This window comes from Parasteatoda tepidariorum, chromosome 8 (assembly GCF_043381705.1).
Source record: "Parasteatoda tepidariorum isolate YZ-2023 chromosome 8, CAS_Ptep_4.0, whole genome shotgun sequence".
Taxonomy (NCBI): Eukaryota; Metazoa; Arthropoda; class Arachnida; order Araneae; family Theridiidae; genus Parasteatoda; species Parasteatoda tepidariorum.
Genome location: NC_092211.1, coordinates 77914643 through 77936892, shown reverse-complemented (window position 1 = coordinate 77936892; position 22250 = coordinate 77914643). Strand labels below are relative to the sequence as shown.

Sequence of the window (22250 nt, the reverse complement as noted above, 5' to 3'; positions counted from 1 at the left end):
GAAGTGCTTTTTAGTATAGAAAACACCACACATAGTTTCTAGCACCGCTGAATTATAGTGACTTAAGTTACACGTTTTTTTAAAATTTCTCATTTCACACTATATGAGCGAAAACGTTTCTAGTGTTATTAAACTTTTCTGCTAAAAATGCAGTTCATGATGTTTCTTTTAATGCTTTTAAATATTTTGATACTGCAAGATTATTTTAGATATATCTTCGGTAAAGTCATTTTAACGAGAGGAAATAAGTCTGTTTTAGAGTTCTGATTCTAATTATTATTATATACTATTCTGGACATAATTCAATCCATTTATGAATTCAACATCTAATATATATAATTCTCTTACGTGGCTCCCAAATTTTGGCTGTATTTGTTTTCCACCGGTGGCAACGTTTGCTTTGTTTTGTTTACGTTACTATTTCTCTTAAACGGCGACAAAAAAAGCCTCATTACAACTCTCCGAATAGCAACGCTAGAAAATCGACCAATGATTGCAGATAAAAATGTCACATGCCAAATCTAGTTGAGGTGGCTCAACATATAGCGCTTTTAAACGCGGAAACTGAAATAACCACAGAGCATCAGCTGCGGCAATCTCATACAATTAGCTAGGCAGAAGTGAGTAGTCTTTGTCGATAGGTCTCTATTTTAGTATTTTGTCGAAAGCGCTTCTTTTCACAAATTTATATATTACGAATTATTATCACGAATTATATCACGAATTATACTATAGCACATTTCTAATAGGTTTAACGAATTACATGTCATTTATTTGAATTCAAATTTATTTTAATGACTTAGTATTTACTAAAAAGATGTAATTTTTTTTTAAAAAAAAAGTTGTTATATGGATTTGAATGATTGTTTTGAATTCTTAGAATTTTGTGCATTTGCAATGTACCTAAGTTAGTAGCTAGCGAAGCGAGCTTGGCTTGCGAAGCAAACCATATAAGATTGCGTAGCAATTTTCGGGGGTTGGCGAGCGTTAGCGAGCAGGGGGCGCAGCCCACTTGTGATAATAAATAAATAAAATAACACATATTTGTTCAAGACTAGTTTAATTTTACACAATTCACCGAGTAAAAATATTTCTATACAATCACCGAATTTAATATGAAATATCGTGTGAGCTAATTCACCAAACGTTTTTTGATTTTTTTTGAGTTCAATTATTTGATCACTGATAGTACACATTTTAATTAACAAACATAATCTCAAATATTAATACACGAGATTCAATTTATTTGTAATACAATTACTTGAGAAGCCACAAGAAATAGTTCTTAATCAAAAGATCTCTGTAAATACGAATTTTTAATTAAACATTTGAGAAAACTCTCTTCGAGCTGTAAACGTCATAAACACAAGTTGCATAAGGCCTTAGGCTAGGCTGCGTTCGTAATTAACTTCGGTAAAACATTAGAAACTTGGTTTCGTTTTCCTATCCAATGTTAAGAGGGAAAATGTTAAGTTGAGTAAGTACTTTCAGTTTATTCTTTTGGAGAAATTGTTTGTTATTAGTGACTTTTATAAACTGCAGCCGTGTTTAAAGGAGTTCTTTTCTTTGTTGAGTGTATCTGTAGTTGTTTGCAATTAAAAGGGTGTATTTCATGTGAGTATTTTTGAGAAAGTACATTTGAGAGATGTTTTGAAAAGACAAATCGCTTTTAACCAATGACAGTAAAGATTTGAGTTGAAATCATTTTGCATTCTTCGTTTAACTTTTCGGAGTTGAATGATTTTAATGTTTCTGGCATCTAAGAAAACTTAATTTTTTGGTGTAACACATTTTGGAAATCTGTAATAAATTTTCTAATCTTAAATTTATGAAATAAATAGTTTTTGAAAAGTTAATTAGAGTACAGGCATGCATGGGATAAGTACAAAGTTTATTTAAAATGTTACTGATTTTATCTTTGATAGAATCTTAGACCTTGTATAAACACTTTTCAAAATAACGCTGTTGAAAAATATTTTCAGCATTTATAATGGAGCCTAAAAAAAGCTACTTTTTTTTCTCCAAATAATTGAATTATTCTTACACAAGTCCTTATAGAAACATAAATAATCGGTGCTAATTTGTATCTTACCACTAAACATGGATAGCCGTTAAAATCCACATTACCTAGTTAATCTGTAGGTCATCTGATATAGTCCGTAATTATTATCCTGCCACTAAACATGGATAGCCGTTAATATCCACATTACCTAGTTAATCATCAGGTTTTCTGATATGCTCCGCAATTATTATCTTGCCACTAAATATGGATAGCCGTTAATATCCACATTACCTAGTTAATCTGCAGGTTATCTGATAAGCTCCGTAATTTCTATCTTACCACTAAACATGGATAACCATTAATATCCACATTAACTAGTTAATCTGGAGGTCATCTGATATGCTCCGCAATTATTATCTTGCCACTAAACATGGATAGCCGTTAATATCCACATTACCTAATTAATCTGTAGGTTCTCTGATATGCTCCGTAATTTCTATCTTACCACTCAACATGGATAACCGTTAATATCCACATTACCTAGTTAATCTGCAGGTTCTCTGATATGCTCCGTAATTTCTATCTTACCACTAAACATGGATAGCTGTTGATATCCACATTACTTAGTTAATCTGATATCGAAATCAAGAGCTTTTCGTTTTCAACGTAAGTAATGTGCACTTTAACAGCTTCCATATCATTAAAGTTTAAAAGTTCAAAACCGATGCTTGATTGCATTTACTTGATTTTTCAGATTTCAAAAATCAAATGAATAACATTTTTGTAATTTCCTTTATTGTAATAATGTTTTAAAGCATTTGAGTCTTTTATATTATACTAATTTAATTGATTTATGATCGATTCTATTATCTAATTTGTTGATTTTTTGTTTATATTAACTTGATTCTTTAGATATCAAAAAATAAAAAGGTTAACACTTTATTACTCCCTTTTTTAAAGTGGAGAATAACACTGAGGGAAAAGTCTTTTTTTTGCATTTATACGTACTTGATTTTACATAATTCGAGTGTGGGGAATTAATTATGCTGAGAAAGCTTTAGATTTTCTTGTTTAAAACATTATTTTTGGCTTATTTCATTTTATGGCTGAATGTACAAGATTTATAAAGACCGCATTGGTTTATTCATAGATATACACTTATCAGCTCTTTTGAAAATGTTACGATATTCATTTTAATGCATGCCTTTTTGATAATGTACAGATTACCTGGGTAATTTGAGAAATGAAATAATTTTCGGCACCTAACACCTTCTCTGTCGGTGTCGCAATTCATATATTCGTAGTTTTTGTGCCCGTATGGTCGGAGTCGCATGCCATGCTACGAAGAGAAAAATTGCCTCGTTGAAATTAAATCGTTGCTGTTTACTCTTTCTTCTCTTTAAATCCCGTGATTATTTTTGTATTGCTGAATACTGCAACTAGACTCATTTTCTTCACAATTTTCACAGTGAGATTTCCCATCTCAAATTGAAATCAAAATCATTTTGTACTTTCTGTAATTTCCCTTTCGTTAGTGTTACCGTTGCATGTCAAAATAGTTATTATGTATTCAGAGAGTGAATCCGAGGACAGTGAATTTATTATTTCTTAGCCGGAAGAGTACTTTAACCTAATATTTTTAACCTAATAAAATATTGTTAACCTAATTTTAATAATCATTTTATGCAGATATTTATCCTAAACATCTTCAAGCAATAGTATTAATAAATATGTTAACACAGTGTATTTTTTTGTGTTGAGATAAAACTTTGGTGTATTGCGGGGAAAACTGAAGATCAGTGGACTGGACATCACATATTTCCCCACCAAAATGATCAAGCAAAATTTAATCAAGCAAAAAACTGCTTGCTGACAAAAATATTTTGAATTTTCAAATTTAGGACAGAACATAAATTAATTTTCAGCAATAAGAGAAGATTTTTTTTTTGAGACGGAAATTAGAAAAAAAGTCCGATACTCTAACAATAATGAACAGATTTCCCTAGATAATCTACACATTGCCTAAATAATCTGCAGAATAACGGAAATTTCGTTGTAACATCTGAAATTTAGTAGAAACTTAGTTGAAATTTAGTATCTTTGAAATTTTGTTGTTGTAGTTCATTTACGTCGCATTAGAGCTGCACAATGGGCAATTGGCGACGATCTAGGAAACATCCCTGAGGATGATCTGAAATTTTGTAGTAATATATACTAGAATATGGTCACTCATTTTATTGTTAATTTTGTTCCACATCACTTTGTTCATATTTATTCAAAATTAATTCAATCACAATTATAAATATTTGTATGTAGTTGATGGAGAGTGATAGTCTTTGCATACCAATGCTTGGGCTGGAATTTATTTACTTGCGTTAATCATATGATGCAGATCGGATGCCGGTGTCCCTTTTAAGGCTTGGTTTCTCAGGACAGGATGCCGTCAGCTGGAAATCAGCTCTAACTTCTGATTGGTCCATTTGTGAGTTTGATAGTAAATGGACCAATCAGAAGTTAGCGCTGATTTCCATCTGACCGCGTCCTGTCCTGAGAAACTAAGCCTTAATACATTTTTTCTGACGCTCTAATTACGAGCATAAATGTATTTTGGTAGTTTTTAATTATAAAGAAACAGTCTAATAGTTGCTAAAAAAATCTGGTAGATTATTGATATTACAGTTGTGCTAAAATATAACACCCAAAAAAGGAAAAAGAATTTTTTTATTCATATTCAAAAATGTATCAATAATTGATTTTGTTAATCAAAGAAATTTCAACTATTTCTTAGATCTAAATAATTGCAAATTTGAAAAATTATTGCTTAGAAGTGTTTGGAACATTATACCCTTAACACAGGGAAGGACAGTGTATTTCAAAACTATAACGCATTAAATATAATAATTTTGTCTTATTTTGATCTAAGATAATACAAAATAATGAAAAAGTATGAGAAATATGCTTAATAAAAATTCTGCGTGAAAGGGTCTTATTGATTCAGAGCACACATTTATGTAAAATTTACCTCGCGATTTCAGAGGTTAGAGAATTTCACTCATTGTTGGGTGGCTGGGAAGCATGGTGTAAAGTATGCCTATTAGTACCACCTTTTGCTCTCTGGTTTAAATAGTGGCAGTATAGGCCACGCGTTCTGGAATTCCTTTATGAGATTTTCATAACGGTAGATTTTTTTCCGTTTTATTTTTAAGAACTATTATTAGACCAATTGTAGCATCTGGAAGCGAAACCTGCACAATCACCAAAAAGATGAAAATGACTTGCTGATGTTTGAACAAAAAGTTCTAAAGAGAATAATAGGACCTATTAATGGCAGAGGTAAATGGAGAATGAGATCGAAACTAAAAATCGAGAAAATCAAAAAAGGAAAACATATCGGTCACTTTATCAAATTCAAGCGCTCTTCATGGCTTGCACACATAGAGAGGAGAGACAATAATTACGACTGGAAATCATCAACCGGACACCTATGGGAACCAGGACAAGAAGCCGCCCGAGGAAAAGATGGTTGGACAACGTTATTGACGACTTGAAAATAGTGACGATCGGTAAATGAAGGGAGAAGTCAAAACAGAGGGCTGTACGGAATAGAATTGTGGAACAAGCCACGGCCCACAAAGGGCTGTGGAGCTATAGAAGAATAATATAGGGCATGCAGTATTGTCTTCGGATCATCATAGATTTTATTTGTACGGGAGGTAGAAGTGATGCAACTCATTTTTTTTATACTTATATAAGCAATTTGGATTTAGAAAGAATTTCGAAAAAGTTCCAAAATATATCTATTTATATTATAAGAATGGGGAGCACCGTTACTGTTTTGGGTGTTCAGCTTTACATAACATTTTGTTTTGCTGAACAAAAACTACAAGGCTTAGATCTTAGAATTACTAAATTGAAGATGTGTAGAAAATTGTAAAGGGAGAAAGATGGAATAAAAAAATTTATGTTCAATAATTAGCTCCAGAATTATTAACTGTTAAACGTATAGTAAAGAATACCATGCGAGGTACTCTGCAGGCCTCAGAAATTCAACTTCATAATTAAATTTGACCTGGTGAAAGGGCCATTTTATGCATGAAGTTAACTCGAGATTTTTTCATAATTCCAGCTTGTTCGAAATCATTTCAAATTTAAATAATTTTCTGAGATTTTATCCTTTGAATAATAACTGTTAATCCATTGTTGTAGAAAACTTTAAATAGGAAATATGATATTTATTGCATACTTTCCGTAGGCATTGTATATAATACCAAGGAATTATATAGTATGACAAATGCTATTTAGACAATGTATGAAAAAATATTGTTATGGCTTTTATAAACAAATTGGAGGTATATTTCATACTCATTTGGCATTCTATTCGATTCAATTCGATTTCTCATTTGGCATTCTATAGAATTCTTAGAAAATGTGCAAAATGGGATTCGTTTCATTGATAGCTGACTAGTTATATGAATTATATACAGTGCTTAGACATTTTATGGAATTTATGATTTCACATTCCTTTGAAGGTAACATATGCGATGTGTTATGTTAAGACCGCTCTTAATAACTCTTCATACGCATTTTTAGAATCTTTTGAAAAAGGAAGACAAAAAAAAGTATACATATAGGGGGTTCAATTTATTATTTAAGTGAAGAAACAACAAAAACGCGATTGGAGCATGTGTAAGGAAAATATGATTGCGGAAGTATTAAGCATCAAAACCGGTATTATTCGGCGTTGAAAATTAAAGTTAAAAGTAATTATAGGGAAAAAGTAATTCAATTATATTTTTTAAAATGGCTCCTAGTTAATCGTTTAAGGCTTGCAAAATTTAAATTATTTTTTCTCTTTTCAGTACATTTTAAAAACATGGGTTTTTAAAATCACTTTTTGGAAAAAAAATCATCCCTTTAGTTCAGTTACTAGAGCTAAAAAACAACGAAAAAATATAAATTTTATACTTACAAGTTAAGATATCAATTTTAAAATCCTGTTACTGATTCTAAATTGTTATCATTGATCATTTTAATTTATTTAATTGTGTAATTTTCATGTATAACATTTTAAATTTAGGGACTATACGATTTATTAAGCTATTTCAGCTTTAAATTTTTTTTCGTGTATAAAAGGCATTAAGATATTAAAAAACTTTCTTTCCAACTCTTTAAATTGGAAAGTATTTCAAAGCATTTTCTACTCCAGATGCTATATTTTTCAATTATCCAGCATCTTTTCCCGTTTGCTGTCTGATAATTCAGTCAGGGATTAATTTCAAATTTAGAAATATGTCTGAATTTTTTTTTATGTAAGGACTTAACTGCTTTCTTGCTTGTCTCTAAGCATGCAATGAAGTTTTCTTTATTGTCTTTAAATTGTTGGATTAATTTGTTTCGTCTTATAGTCTGAATTTTCCATCGAATTATCCTATTAATAATTTAGGTTCTGTAAGATTCTGTCTAGTTTGTCATCTGCATTTCACTGGAAAGTTTTATGGAATTCATTTAAGAACGATGTAATATTTATAATGACTTTTTTATTATTGTATCGTATTATTAAATGGTTCACTTCATTAATCTCATATAAATCTATACTTTTTAACATGAGTTAAAAAAATTTCAAATAAAATTGCTAAAAAGCATTTCCGCAACAGCTAGTCATCATGGACAAGATAAAGTTATGGAATTTAAGGCTTCAGAATTTTGTAACCAGTTGTATGATGGTCAGCATTGCGCACCAGCCACATTTACTCCCCTGGAAGACTGATCTGAGGACGGGTAAGTTTCAAAGAACACTACTACCCTTGTCTAACTGGAAGACAAGTACCAGTACCTCTTAGCCACAATGCAGTCACAGTTAAGAAAATACTATAAAGTTTTAAATATTTTTGACTACTATATTACTACACTATCCACCAATAAGCATTTGGAAACCTATGCAAATAACTGTATCTGCGGTCCTCAGTTACATATCCGGTACGTATCTACCCTCCGCCGGTATATATCGTGCAGGGAACAACATCGGCATTAGTCCCATGCAAGATGCCTACTGCACTATTTTGGATGACAATGTGCTTCCTAGGTTGTGGCAGTTTTACGAAGTGGACCCCTGTTACTTCCAGGGCGACAATGCCAGTTGTCATGTTGCGAGGGTCACCAAGGCTTGGTATGGTGCCAATGGGGTTAATCGGATGGGCTGGCCTGCCCAGAGACCAGACATGAACCCTATCGAGAATCTCTGGGACGAGTTGGCTTGCCGAATTAAGGGATGTACAACCCGTCCAAAATGGGTGAAGGAACTTACACGTCTTCTCCAAGCCGATTGGAAGAAAATACCTCTAGCCGTCACACAAGAACTTGTGGAAAATATGCCCTGGAGGGTTCACGCTGTAATTGTTTCTCGTGGAGGGTCTACCAACTATTGATTATGAATAAAGTTTGTTTTTCTTTTCAATCACACTTGTCCAAATACTTATTGGTAGATAGTATATATTCACCCAAACAAAGTAATATAATTTGGTGGAATGTAGTCAAATTCTTATTATTACTATATTCATCCAAAAAAGTCAAATAACCATATAAAAGATAGTTATCAAACTGTTAACCGTAATAAAAATAGTTTATTGTCTGTTTTCATCTAATAGGAATTTAACAACCAGAGATTTAGCAGCTCCAACTTCGTTCGCGGCCATTGGGAATAGAAATCACCTTCTTATAACTGGAAACCATGTGATAAGGATTATGAATAACGTATTACGGATAAGCCTGACACAAACACGGGAGCCACTTAGTTCCTTGGAGATACTCAGTACATATTTTAGCCGAGAAGGCTAATCTGTTAATCTCATGAACAGCTGAACAGAGATTCAAATCCTAGCTTTGACGCCGCAATATTTACTCCATTCCTTCAACACACGAGAAGTTTCTAGTGTCCTGCGTTCTTCAATTGGTGACCCTGAATTTTTGGAATATGAAGTTCTCATTCCACACATAGATTGCAGTACTGCAGTACATTTACGCAGTACATTCTCACAATAGACGACTAGATAAACTAATTAAGCCACATTTTATGGATCACTTGACAAAACACAACCTGTCTAATTTCCATAACCTAACAAGATGCCTAACTTAACCTAACCATAAAGTGCAATTTAATTTCTTTTTTACTGTTTTAAAACCATGCTAGTTGCAAAGAGTTTCAAAATAGTAAAGGTTTGGGCCTCGGTTTTTCAACCACACCAATTGTAAAAAGTTTCAAACTCGTGAAGGTAAAGAAATGTGCAGAAACGTTAATTTCACGGTTTGTAGGATGGGCAGACATTATTTCACCATAGTTTTAGAATGAAAATTCTAACAGTGTACTATATTATTTGAGATACTGTCTGTAATACGTTTTTGAATATTTAATATTGAGCGTTTTTTCAGATAATTTTCTAAGCAGTTAGTTATAAGCTTAAAAAGCATATAATTTTCCGGCGTAGAAGAAATATTTCATATCCTATTTGTGATACACATTTAATATTTGGGATTTTTTTAAAACATTTTTTCCAGAGATAATAAACTAAAGTAGACATTTCTAAAACAAATATAATTTTACCAAGCTTTTATCAGATCTAATGAACATGGCTCTTTGACTTTTTATCTGTCATTATTTATTAGACAAAAGCTGTTAAAGCTGCTTGTATATATCAGTCTAGTTATTTATTAGCTAGGGTTTTTTTAAAAATTTTAATTTATTGAAATGTCATATTAATGCATTATCTTTGCCATTTTCAAGAATTATATAATCTGGTATTTTGGAAATTCCGTAGTAATTGAGTATTCAACCTCTTAGTCGTATTCCTAAGAGAACATCACAATAACATTTTTTCGAGCATATAATTATCAATGTATATAATGCCGGAATTTTATTGAATACTTGTCATTGTAAAGAATAACTGAAAATTTTAGCTAAGTATAAAATATGAAAATTATTATATACTTCACCTAGTTGCTGTATAAAATGCATAGGCATCTCTTAAAATTTTTTTTTAAAATTATTATGATAATATTTTTTAAGCACAGTTGAAAATATGAGAATTACTTTGATTAGTCATTCTATTAAACGTATTGGTAATGTATGGAATATTAATCGTTTCATCATTTGTTGTTTTGAAAGCCATTCATCAGAAAGTCAAGTCAATGCATAACATATTTATCATTTTATACTTCGCTGGTCTAATTTTAGGCATTGTATACAATGACTAAACATGCTATAGAATGTCAGAATCTTTACGGACAGTCGTAGTTGTATTCAGCACCTGAGTAATTGGGAGAGAGTAACGGACCAGGCTGGCTTCTCTAAACTTCGTTTATTAAATACCCTCTCAGCCTCCCATGGCATCCATATTCACTGGATACCCTCACACGTGGGTCTTTTTGGCAAGGAACGTGCTGATTAGTTGGCAAAAGAAGGTACTTTCCTCACTTACTCTGAATTATTTTCTATCCGCAAATCGAAAGTTAATAAAGCTTGGCTTGTTCCACCGGATCACAATTGATATCCCCGCAAGCATCCTGGAGGAGCCCTTGACCTTCAGGGTACACGTGCCGACCAAACCGCTACCTGTAGATTTGTCAGTGGGCATACTAAGAGCCTCACTTTTAGTGGACAAATTAAACTTTTTCCAACTTGTAAAAAGTGCAGCTCCAGCAAGGCTAGTCCTCGCCATCTACTTGATTGCCTGGATTTCACCATGGAAGAGGTTCTTGAGAGACCTCCCCTTTTCCTCGATTTTTTTGAAGACTCACGGCCTCATGGATCTGGTATGGCTCAGCTATCCCATCTGGGAATGGAAACAGCAACAACAACAGGTACTCTATAGAGTGTCAAATTGACGGTAACATACAGAAATTATGTTATATTTTTAAAAGATGAAACATGCTATGCTTCGGAGACAAAAATGTATTTTGTATTGATTTGGTATTAGTTCTTTTTAAAGTTCGAGTTTAACTAGTTAAATTTTATTCTAGTTTAAACAAGCGTTTTACCAAAGGAAACGTTTATTGCTTCTTTGAAGTTTTGATACGAGAAAATGAATACAAATTAAAATAATTGATCAATAATAAGTTTTTTGAATTTAAATTTCCAACAAAAACTGCTCTTTAATAATTTATTTTATTAAAAAAAATGCATCAATAAGTTTGAATTGTGATTGAAAAATGCAATATCATTCAAACAAATTAAATTTTATTTATATAACGTTCTACAATGGTCTGCAGATATCATAAAATTACTTTGAAAGTCTCATTTTATAACAAAGCAAAGATAATGCGAAAAAATATATAAGCTCTTTCAAGTTAAAAGTCAATAAGATCTTAGGATGAAATTGCCATATAACTTTTTTCATTTCATCTTCTTCTTTTTGTCATATTTATTTGAAATTCGACTTTTCGTTTGTTTGCTTTATGATGAGTATGCAATATTTTTGGGGAATTATTGCCAGATATTGTACTCTTTATTATAGTTTTCATTTTATTTTCATGTTATTCCTTAAAAGAAAATTCTCCATTTCTAATTCCTAAAAATAAAATTGTAATCTTTTATGAAATACATTTCTTTAGTAACATAAAAAATTATTCTAAATCAACGTATAGTAAATAACTCATTATGTTTAAAAGTAAGAATTATATTACCATTAACACATTTGCTTTAACACATTTCAAATCAACTGAATTATCATAATGGTTTCTTGAAAACTCCCATGTACGCTTCCCCCTTTTTTGAGGGAAATGAGGATGATTTTAGGGAAAGAATAGAGTTTCTTCTAGATTGTGAAGTGTTTCCGAAGCATAGTTTTATGCTGAATAAAATGAGACTATACACAAGACAATAAACTAGTAAGGGTTTTGTATATACAAAGTACTTTTTTATACGTATATATGCATTTACATTGCTAACCAAGGGCTATCTGAACATGTAAAGCATATTTTAGGATGCAGATTTTAGGATGCGGAGTTTCAAGGCATCACTTGTAATTGCACGACTAGACTCTTGTCAAAAAATATCTTGGGTATTAATTTTCCTGAAATAGCACACTTTTTTTGAAATACTATATTAACTGTCGTGATACTAATTTCTTAGTTACTAGTAGTCCTAGTTTAGTAAATGGATAAATAACTAAACTTATCTATTAATGTAATAATTAGTGTACCTAGAAATTATTTGATACCAATAAAGTACACTATCTACTTTTTAAGCTAAAAATCTAAAACAAAGGATATCAATATATTTATGAATAGTTAATTCTTATACTTTTGAACAAAACTTTATTTGTTTCATAATCAAACTGATGAAAGTCAATATTTTTGAGTGGTGCTCATACATAAGGGTGCTCATATTTAGGATAACATGTGAATGAGGAAAACAGAACGCGTTACGAATAAAAAAATAAATTGTTACCAACAATGAAACTGAAAGGGAAATACTAGAAACAAGCAAGGAAAATTCGCAGTAGTAGAGGGATGTGCTTGAAACAAGTAGACTTTTTTTTAAAACTTTAATTATGAAGCAAATGACGTTTTATTGACAACTTCATTTTTCTGCTTCCGAAACACAGAATAATTTGTTTTATAGTTTAGTATTAATTTGAATAAGCATTGAAAGGTACACAAATTTATGCATTAAATGCAAATCAACCCACATTTCAGTTCTCAAGTACATATCATACTTTTCTAGTATAATAGCTTTTACTTATCAAGTACATATGCATTGCCATTAGATATGCTATAAATTCTCAATCTGAAACTTTTCAAAACTTAATTCGACAGTTATAGAAAAGTTTCAAGTCAATGAAATTTTAGCATAAGTAACTTAGAAATCAATGATCCACTCAACGTTGGGCATACTGGAAAATAGAAGGATAAACATTGTAAACGACACAACTTTGAGCTTTAATTGTAATTCTTATATATCAATGCTATGGACAGTTTTACTACTAAGTTTAGAATCCCTAATACAGAATGAAGATGCGTTTCTTGTCAAGTAACATTTTCCTTAAAAGCCTGGTAGTGTTGGCTACAGCAGCTACAAATCTGTGTTTTAAAAAGTACCGCAGATCTACGATTGGAATCAAGCTGTCATTGTGAGTCTGAAAATTGCCAACCATTACAAAGCTGGGTATTGTTGACTACAGCAGCCATAAATCTGTGGCTTAAAAAGTACTGCAGATATATGTTAGGAATCAAGCTGTCGTTGTAAGTCTAAAAATTATCAAAATGAAAAATACACTGCGATTTTGCCCTTTTTGAACACTTTTTACTTTCAATTAAATAATCTGTTTCAAGGCAGTTTAGCCTTTCAATTACTGCGCTTAGCATGATGAAGTCTATCAATCTGTATACTTGTTGTTTCTACCGAACGCAAAAAGTTATAACATTTTGGTTTGAAACAGCAATTAAACAATCCATATGCGAACTTGAATAGCTAAAAGAATTCAGGTGCTTTAGACAATGATATTACAATATTTGTTATTTATTTAAATTTTAAAATTTTCGTAATTATTTGCAATTTTATTGAAATAGTTATATTTAAAACTGTCACAGTTTTTGTTTTGAAATTCGTTCAGTTAGATTTAAGGAAATTTAGTAATCCAAACAGTTTAATTATCAAAGCAAAAAATTATAGATTATTATAGCATTTTTTATAATAAGAAATTGTTTGAGCATAGGTGGTTCAGAAACATTCTTTTTCGTTCGTAATTTATTACTAGTCGCAAACCTGTAAAAGCTTTAAGCTTTATTGACATGTATGAGAAATCGCATGACTTATACACTTTTAAAGTTTTAAGCACTTTTCGAACTATTTTTTGAGAAATATGAAGAAAATGAGTTAGTACAGAAGTGTTCCCGTCATTTTGTTCAACCCCTGGATTTTCTACTCACTGGGAAGTTTTTAGCTACAGAGGCAGAGTTGAATAATGGCGACAACAAACAATTACGACAAACGATGATTATTTACGTTCTTCTAGTTTACAAAAATTTTGAACGATGGCAACAGCAAATAATTGCGGCAAACGATGATTATTTACGTTTATCTAGTTTACAAAAATGTTGAACGATGGCGACAACAAGTAATTAAGGCAAACGATGATTATTTACGTTTTTCTAATTTTCAAAAATGTTGAACAATAGCGACAATAAATAATTACGGCAAAAGATGATTATTTACGTTTTGCTAGTTTGCAAAAATGTACAGAACTTAACTTCCACTTGATAGATTGTTTGACGCCTTTTATGCACTTTTATTACTTTTTTAATTTGTTATTTTACCACATAATTTTTTTTTCGTTTATCTCTAATTACTGCTTAATCATTATTGCCATTTCTGTTACCAAATTACCATTATTTTTAAAATTTGAATTGTATTATAACATAAAAAGAAAGCATCTTTATAGTTATTACGTATCAAAAGAAATTACTTAAATTTTTAAAAAAAAATCATTAGTTTTCACAACAATGCTACATGTTTCTTTGCAGTACATAACACTGGTTTTTATGACAAACTAGACTAACGTATTAGTTTTACAACAATGTAAGAGAGTAGATTTTATGACAATGCCACATTCTATATTACAACATAAAAAACTAAATGCAGATTAATTTTAAATTACAAAACATTAAAATAATTATTTAACAGTTTGAAAATTAGTGTTTATTAAATTAACTAAATAATAATAATCATAAATGCAGATAAGCACATAATATATTCGTAAATGGTATGCAACCTCTCACAAATCTGCATAGAAAACCCATACTTCACCTACAGCTAGATACTCACCATAGCAACGAATAGCAAATATTGCTTTGCGAGGATAAAACCTTTAAAAGGTTAAGTTCCACCATGGAAAATAAGATTTTTTTTCACTTTTTCTTGATATTCAACTATGACCAGGTAGCTATGGATTCTTTTGTGCTGTCGTCGTATACTTCAACTTTAGTTCCCAATATATTGAGCTTGCAGAATTCTTATTCTTGACCGAATCAATAGACTTTGAAGATAAAAAGAAAAAAAAATTCGGAAAAGAAATTCATGGCTTGAATTATATGAGTGTTGCCCAGAAATAAAACGTTGTGTTTTGATGGTCGAGAGAAACGGTTGTAACTTTGTGAAGGTCAATTCTGATGTTGTCCTGGAAGAAAAAATATAGTTTTAGAACTCTGAAAACTTGATGCAATCGAATTTTATAGTACATGCGTGTTTTTATTATTGTATATACCTGTTTATTAGACAGGTTTTGTTAAATATACAGTGTGATTAAATTTATAAGGTTTCATGTTATTTTGTTTACTTGTAATAAAACTTAACAAGAATAAAAATGCAGGCAATGAAGTGTGATATAAAACTGCTTACCTACAGTTAATTAACACAGAAAATATTTATTTCAAAATTATTTGCTGTCACAAATCATTTATAAAGTATCTACAAAACACAAGTGTTTGAAACGAGTTTTAAGCTTTTATTAAACTTTAAATTGTAAATTATAAACTATAAAGTTATAAAGTTTATAATTTACAATTATATATAGTGTAATAATAATTTATGAGTAAATAAAAAGATTTATACGGCAAATTATAAACAGAAATTTTTTTTATATAATGCGAAATTTGTATAAATTTAGTTTATTGATACAATATTTTTATTAACATTATAGTCACTGAAAAATTGTGCCCATTCTTTTTGTTCTGAATTCTTTAAAAATTAGTTGATGTTACATGCTTTTCGTGAAATATTTACATTTACTAAGTGCATATTATTTACAAATGTAATTATTAGTGTGCTATTATTAACACGTACTTACACCATATGTACTATATTTACTTCACGTATTAATATTTTGTACTAATACTTGGATGTACTGATACTCTTTTTAAGTATTAAAGATTAAGTGGCTGCGAAAAAAGAGAGAATTTTACTAACTCATCGAGCATTTTACGTTTGAGCAAATTTATACGAAAATTTCTCTTTAATACACAACTTTTTTCATTGATTAAGAAAGACAAATTTATTTTCCATAAAATAAAGAATCTTGAGAAAGGACATATCATGGCTTCAATGCAGTTCAGTGGTTAAAAAATACATTAAATTGATAAATGGCAGACAGAGAAAAATCTCTTAGAGAGGTATCAGAAAACTTATTAATTATTTGAAGTTGAGCTGCGATGGCTCAGAGGATAGAGCGTTGGCCCTCCAATGATTTGAACCGGGTTCGAGTCCCAGCGATGACTGGCCGATACAAATCCCGCATCTAGCTTGCACCGACCACAGTGCTGACGTAAAATATTCTCAAAGGTAGACGAATCATGGGTTAGAGTCTCCTTTCCGTCAGGCTAAACGCGTGAGGTTCTCGTGGTCTTCCTCTCCCTGTAACGCAAATGCGGGTTAGTTTCATCAAAAAGTCCTCCACGAAGGCCAATTTCTCCCAATATTTGATCCAGGAGTTCCCATGACTACTCTATTGGGTTCAAAATTACAAGGCCACGTAGTTGAACATTAGTAGTCTTAAACCCAAAAATTGGTTCGACAGTTCAACGACGGCTATGAATCAAAATTAAATTATTTGAAATTAATTTCCTTATCTAACAATTTATAGGTTAATTGAAAAAAATTAAATTTAAACACATTGCAACACATTGGTAACTCTATAACACGTTTGACAGCAATTGGTTCTTTAACAATTTTGAACTCATTTTTTAACTTATTGGTTTACTAACTCATTTATATAATACTGCATAGTACAGAATAGTGGTTATGACAATCCAAGACATTACTTTTTATAACAACGTATCTCATTTGTTCTTGAAACATTGTAATATAAAGTAAAAGATTTGTGCAAGTTTCGTTTAAGTTAAATTATAAAATTGAATTGTTTCCTAAATACATCAAGAAAATTATAACTATGCAATGTATTAAAATTTATAACAATATAATATAAAATAAATTTGTGAAATCAAATTGTGGTTTGGTTGGTTGGTTGGTTTCGTGTACCTGTTTAGGCAGAGGTGTGTGATTGTTCTTGTTTTCCATTGGCGCCATTTATGGCCAAGAATTCGACTTCTGCCACACTCATTCGTCGCACCCGTTTATAGGGCGGACCCATTCATACATCCATTCCTTCAGCCACAGATCGTAATTTTGACCAGAATCAGAGAACGATCGATCTCCAATCCTGTACCCCCAGAGGTATTGATTTGTTAAGGGAACATGGAGGACTTTGCGTCTTGACAGATTTAACGTGAACCAGTCACCATTTTACTACACGGGGAGTCTTCGTCCGGCGAGGTTCGAACCCACGAACTCTCGGACATGGGCCCAGCGCCCTACCGACCAGGCTATCCCGGCAAATTGTGGTTTGATAAATTATTAAAATTATAATAATGTACTCACTGGATTTTAAGAAGTTAAAGATTTGTGCGAATTTGTCATAAATTAATCTGTTAGTTGAACTGTGTCGTAAATACATCATTAAAATTGCAAAATAAAATAACTTACACAAAACTAATACTGAAGTTGAGGAAATTTTTGAACAGTTTTAAGCAATAAAATTCTTATAAGATTTGCTAAGAAAATCAATATTTACTGTTTGAACTGTAAAATGTATTTTAAGGTAAATGTCATGGATACATCTACAAAATAAAGGGCATTCATCGTACTGCTTCTCATTTATCAAGTTGAACGTTTTCCCGATTTCAAATCAATTTAAAGACAATTTGAACTTTAAAATTGGAACAGAATTCAATTCACTACTTCCAGAATAATTAGAATCCAATCTCTTTAGGAGAACAAACCGACGACAGTCTGAAAGGAAATCAGTTGGATGAGAGAATTCAAATCTCCCATCTGAAAGATTAAAGTTTTAAATGTCCTGTATTTTAGGAAAATATTCTGTTTCTAAAATAATGTAAAATGTTTAGAGGCATTGTACTTATTTTTCAGTGTCACTTAAAACTTATCAATTCTAACTAAACATCTTACATTATTTATATATCTTATGATATTAATCATTTGTTACTTTGGTATTTACTATATGGGTTAATAATACTTCTAGAATGGAAGAAGTTTAATATTTAATTTGATTTATTCTAGTCATTGATGTGTGTGTGTGATATATTTTTATGCTCTTATACATGTTAATGCTAAAACGATGTTAATGCTTAAGGTCAGTCTGGGTAAAAAATACTTTTAGAAGGAAAGTATTTCAATCTTTGATTTGGCAATGATTCATTGACAGCTCTTAAATGTTAATGTATTAAAGATATTACTTGTTTACTACTTCTGTATTTAGTGTGGGTTAATAATACTTTTAGAATGGAAGTAGTTTAATATTTAATTTGATTTATTCTAGTCATTGATGATAAATTTTTATGCTCTTATAAATGTTAATGCTAAAGCGATGTTACTTATGTAATTAGCCTGGGTAAATAATACTTATAGAAGGAAAGTATTTCAATATTTGATTTGGTAATGATTCATTAATAGACGATACAGTTTTTTGCTCTTAAATGTTAATGTATTAAGGATATTACTTGTTTACTACTTTTTTATTTAGTGTGGGCTAATAATACTTTTAGAATGGAAGTAGTTTAATATTTAATTTGATTTATTCTAGTCATCGATGATATATTTTTATGCTCTTATAAGTGTTAATGCTGAAATGATGTTACTTATGTATTTAGTCTGGGTAAATGATACTTTTAGAAAGAAAGTATTTCAATATTTGATTTAATAATGATTCATAAATACATGATAAATTTTTTTTGCTCTTAAATATTAATATATTAGAGATATTACTTGTTTACTACTTTTGTATTTAGTGTGGACTAATAATACTTTTAGAATGGAAGTAGTTTAATATTTAATTTGATTTATTCTAGTCATTGACGATATATTTTTATGTTGTTATAAATGTCAATGCTAAAACGATGTTACTTATGTATTTAGTCTGAGTAAATAATACTTCTAGAAGGAAAGTACTTCACTATTTGATTTAGTAATGATTCATTAATAGATCACACAGTATTTTGCTCTTAAATGTTAATGTATTAAAGATATTACTTGTTTACTACTTTTGTATTTACTATGGGTTAATAATACTTTCAGAATGGAAGTAGTTTAATATTTAATTTGATTTATTTTAGTAATTGATGATATATTTTTATGCTCTTATAAATGTTAATGCTAAAACGATGTTACTTATGTATTTAGTCTGAGTAAATAATACTTTTAGAAGGAAAGTATTTCAATATTTGATTTGGTAATGATTCATGAATAGATGATACAGTTTTTTGCTCTTAAATGTTAATGTATTAAAGATATTACTTGCTTATTACTTTTGTATTTAGTGTGGGTAAATAATACTTTCAGAATGGAAGTAGTTCAATATTTAGTTTGATTTATTCTAGTCATCGATGATACTATATTTTTATTCTCTTATAAATGTTAATGCTAAAACGATGTTACTCATGTATTTAGTCTGGGTAAATAATACTTTCAGAAGGAAAGTGTTTCATTATTTGATATGGTAATGATTCATTAATAGATGATTAATTTTTTTGCTCTTAAATGCTAATGTATTAAAGATATTACTAGTTTACTACTTTTGTATTTCGTGTAGGTAAATAATATTTTTAGAATGGAAGTAGTTTAATATAGGAGTAGATTTTATCCAAGAATTGATGATATATTCTTATGCTCTTATAAATGGTAATGCTATTTGAAAACTACTGGTATATCATAACATAAAAATAAAGTGTAAGGTTTGCCATGTTTTGGATGTGGTATATTTGGTATATTTGTATAAAATAGGGCCATTTGTAATTTTTTTGGTAGCATCATAGCAAGCTTATGGAATCTTTTAATTCTTTTGTTGTTTGTTTCATTGAAAGTTAAATTGACAGAACGCATTAGATTGAAAACACTACAAGTATAATTGTTATGGATGGCGCGCTTTTTCAAGCTTAGGAGAAAAAATCAATCGGAACTGTAACCAAACGTATGACAAATTTTGATCCCTAACATCACCTGTGCATAGATTTACACAGTCAACCATACAAGCTTAATGCGAACATCATGGCGCGGAAACAAGCATGGTTAAATTTAAATTAGTTTTAAGCTTGCATGGTTTTATTTGCTGACCATTAATAAAACTTGTTGGACTTGGTGATAAAACTTGTTGCTGACATTAAAATGAATCTTTCACCGCTATCTGGGATTTTGACTTAGTTACAAATGCAAAATAATGCTTCTTTGGTTTTATAAATGTATACTGAAAGTTTAATATTTCTTATTAATTACTATCATGTGGTAATACTTAATTTTTTTCCCTTCTTACTCTTATTAATCGTATTTTTATCTCATCATTTTTGACGTTTATTATCGTTCAAAAATGCCCTGATTATTTTTTGAAACTATAAACAAACTTAAAATTTAAGGATTAAATAGATTTAATAAAAAAGCACATGATATCTGACTATTTTTGCAGTCATAAAATCATTTTGTTTTTAACATTTTAAAATTGAACTAAGGGGATATAACAAGTTTAGATGTAAGAAGACTAAAAATAGAATGTTATTGATAGAATAACAGGTATTATAAAATGGAAGTGTTGTAAGAAATCTTTTTAATGTTCTATTTTATAATATTTCATCTTTTCATAGTATGTTATTTATTTTGTAAGCTATTTTAACTAGGAAATCAAAAAGAATAAAAGTTTACTGTTTCTCAAAAATTTCTCATTTTTACAAGTTAGAAATTTATTTGCTGACAATTTAGTTTTTTAAAATGTTTTAAAATAAATGTTTTCTGAAATTTGCTGGATATACTTTCTCCACGCGTGAGCATGATGTAATATAGAAGAATATGCATCTAATTTATTATTTACTACAATTTTATGAAAAAACTGACAAACTTCATTTAATTTAATTTTTCCCATCAAAACTTTAACAATAAATAGATAAATAAAAAATGAAATAAAAAAATCAAATTTTATAACCGAAACTTGATAAAAAATATTTGCGTTACAGTAAAAATTATTTAGACTACTCTGAAATTTATTATTTTTAATAAAGAAAGCAATTTCGTAATTCGTTTTTTTTAAATCCTAATCTCAGAAAGAACACAAAGGAATATAAGATTGCGAAACAAGATATTTTATCTTTTTTTTGCGTCATTTCTTCCCGAATTAAATTAAAAATATTTAATAATTAGGAAAAATGCGTCTAACATTCTTTTATAATGAGAGCGCATAGTTCTTTTAGACTTTATCCAGTTTTCAAAATTTCTCGTTTGATGATTTTCTTTTCTGTTATTTGTAACCATCATCTCTCTATTGTTATACATTGAGAATGATGAATTCAAAGCATTTTAATTTATTCTTTTTCTTATTCAAAAACGAAAAAAGCTTTCTTTTTTCAAGTATGATAAGTTTCACAGTGAGTTTTTAATATTTATGTGACTGTAAACAATTATGAATAAATAAATAAAAATCATGGAAAGTATTGGGAGTGTTTTATCTGCAGACATGATTAATTTTTTCTGAAGATCATCGAAATTAAAGCAGTAGAATATATTTCTTCCTCTTTTTTTAAAAATTTCCAATGGCAGATTATAAACAGTAACAGCATGCATAAACATCTAATAATAATAAGAACAGAAACAAAAGATGCTGCAACGAAGTCTATTAATCACAACATGTCTCTAGCTTCCCAATAGCGTTCAGTGATAGAATTCTTGCAATGTGCAGAGCAGCGGAGAAGGTGCGTGGAGTTCATGTCCTCACCAGAACGGCAAAGAGTGCATACCGGGGAAGGAACGCAGTTGAAAATATTTGAACTTATATTTTAAGAAATCGACATTTACTCCAGAGAGCATTTTTTTTTATTCTATTTTGCTATAGTGTTAGTTATTGAGCAGGATTTAAATAATTTTTACATTGCTTTATTTAATAATTGGTTTGTATTATTGATGAAACAGATTTATAAATTGAATAATATTTTCGCTTGGTTAGTCCTTTTAGATAATTGATATTTATTAGAAACCTGAAATCCTCATAAGTTTAATGTTCTATTATCAACAGCCCATGAAGAGCCAAGCATAATCTACCAATTCCATTATTCTTGGCCTTGAGGTCTGGGGTGCTGGAGGAGATGTTCCGATTGGGTAGTCCCCGGAACACGTAATCCCGTGTTTAATCAACAAAAGCATGCTCTGTAC

General features: G+C 30.1%; 1 long non-coding RNA gene across 1 annotated transcript; it reads right to left on the bottom strand.

Annotated features, from left to right (window-relative positions):
* Positions 1–11214: 11214 nt before the first annotated feature.
* Positions 11215–15233, bottom strand: LOC122271598 (uncharacterized). Its single transcript, XR_006226497.2, has 2 exons — positions 14820–15233; positions 11215–11562 (listed from the first exon to the last, which is right to left on the bottom strand). It is a non-coding gene; the product is annotated as an uncharacterized lncRNA (long non-coding RNA).
* Between the last annotated feature and the right edge of the window lie 7017 nt (positions 15234–22250).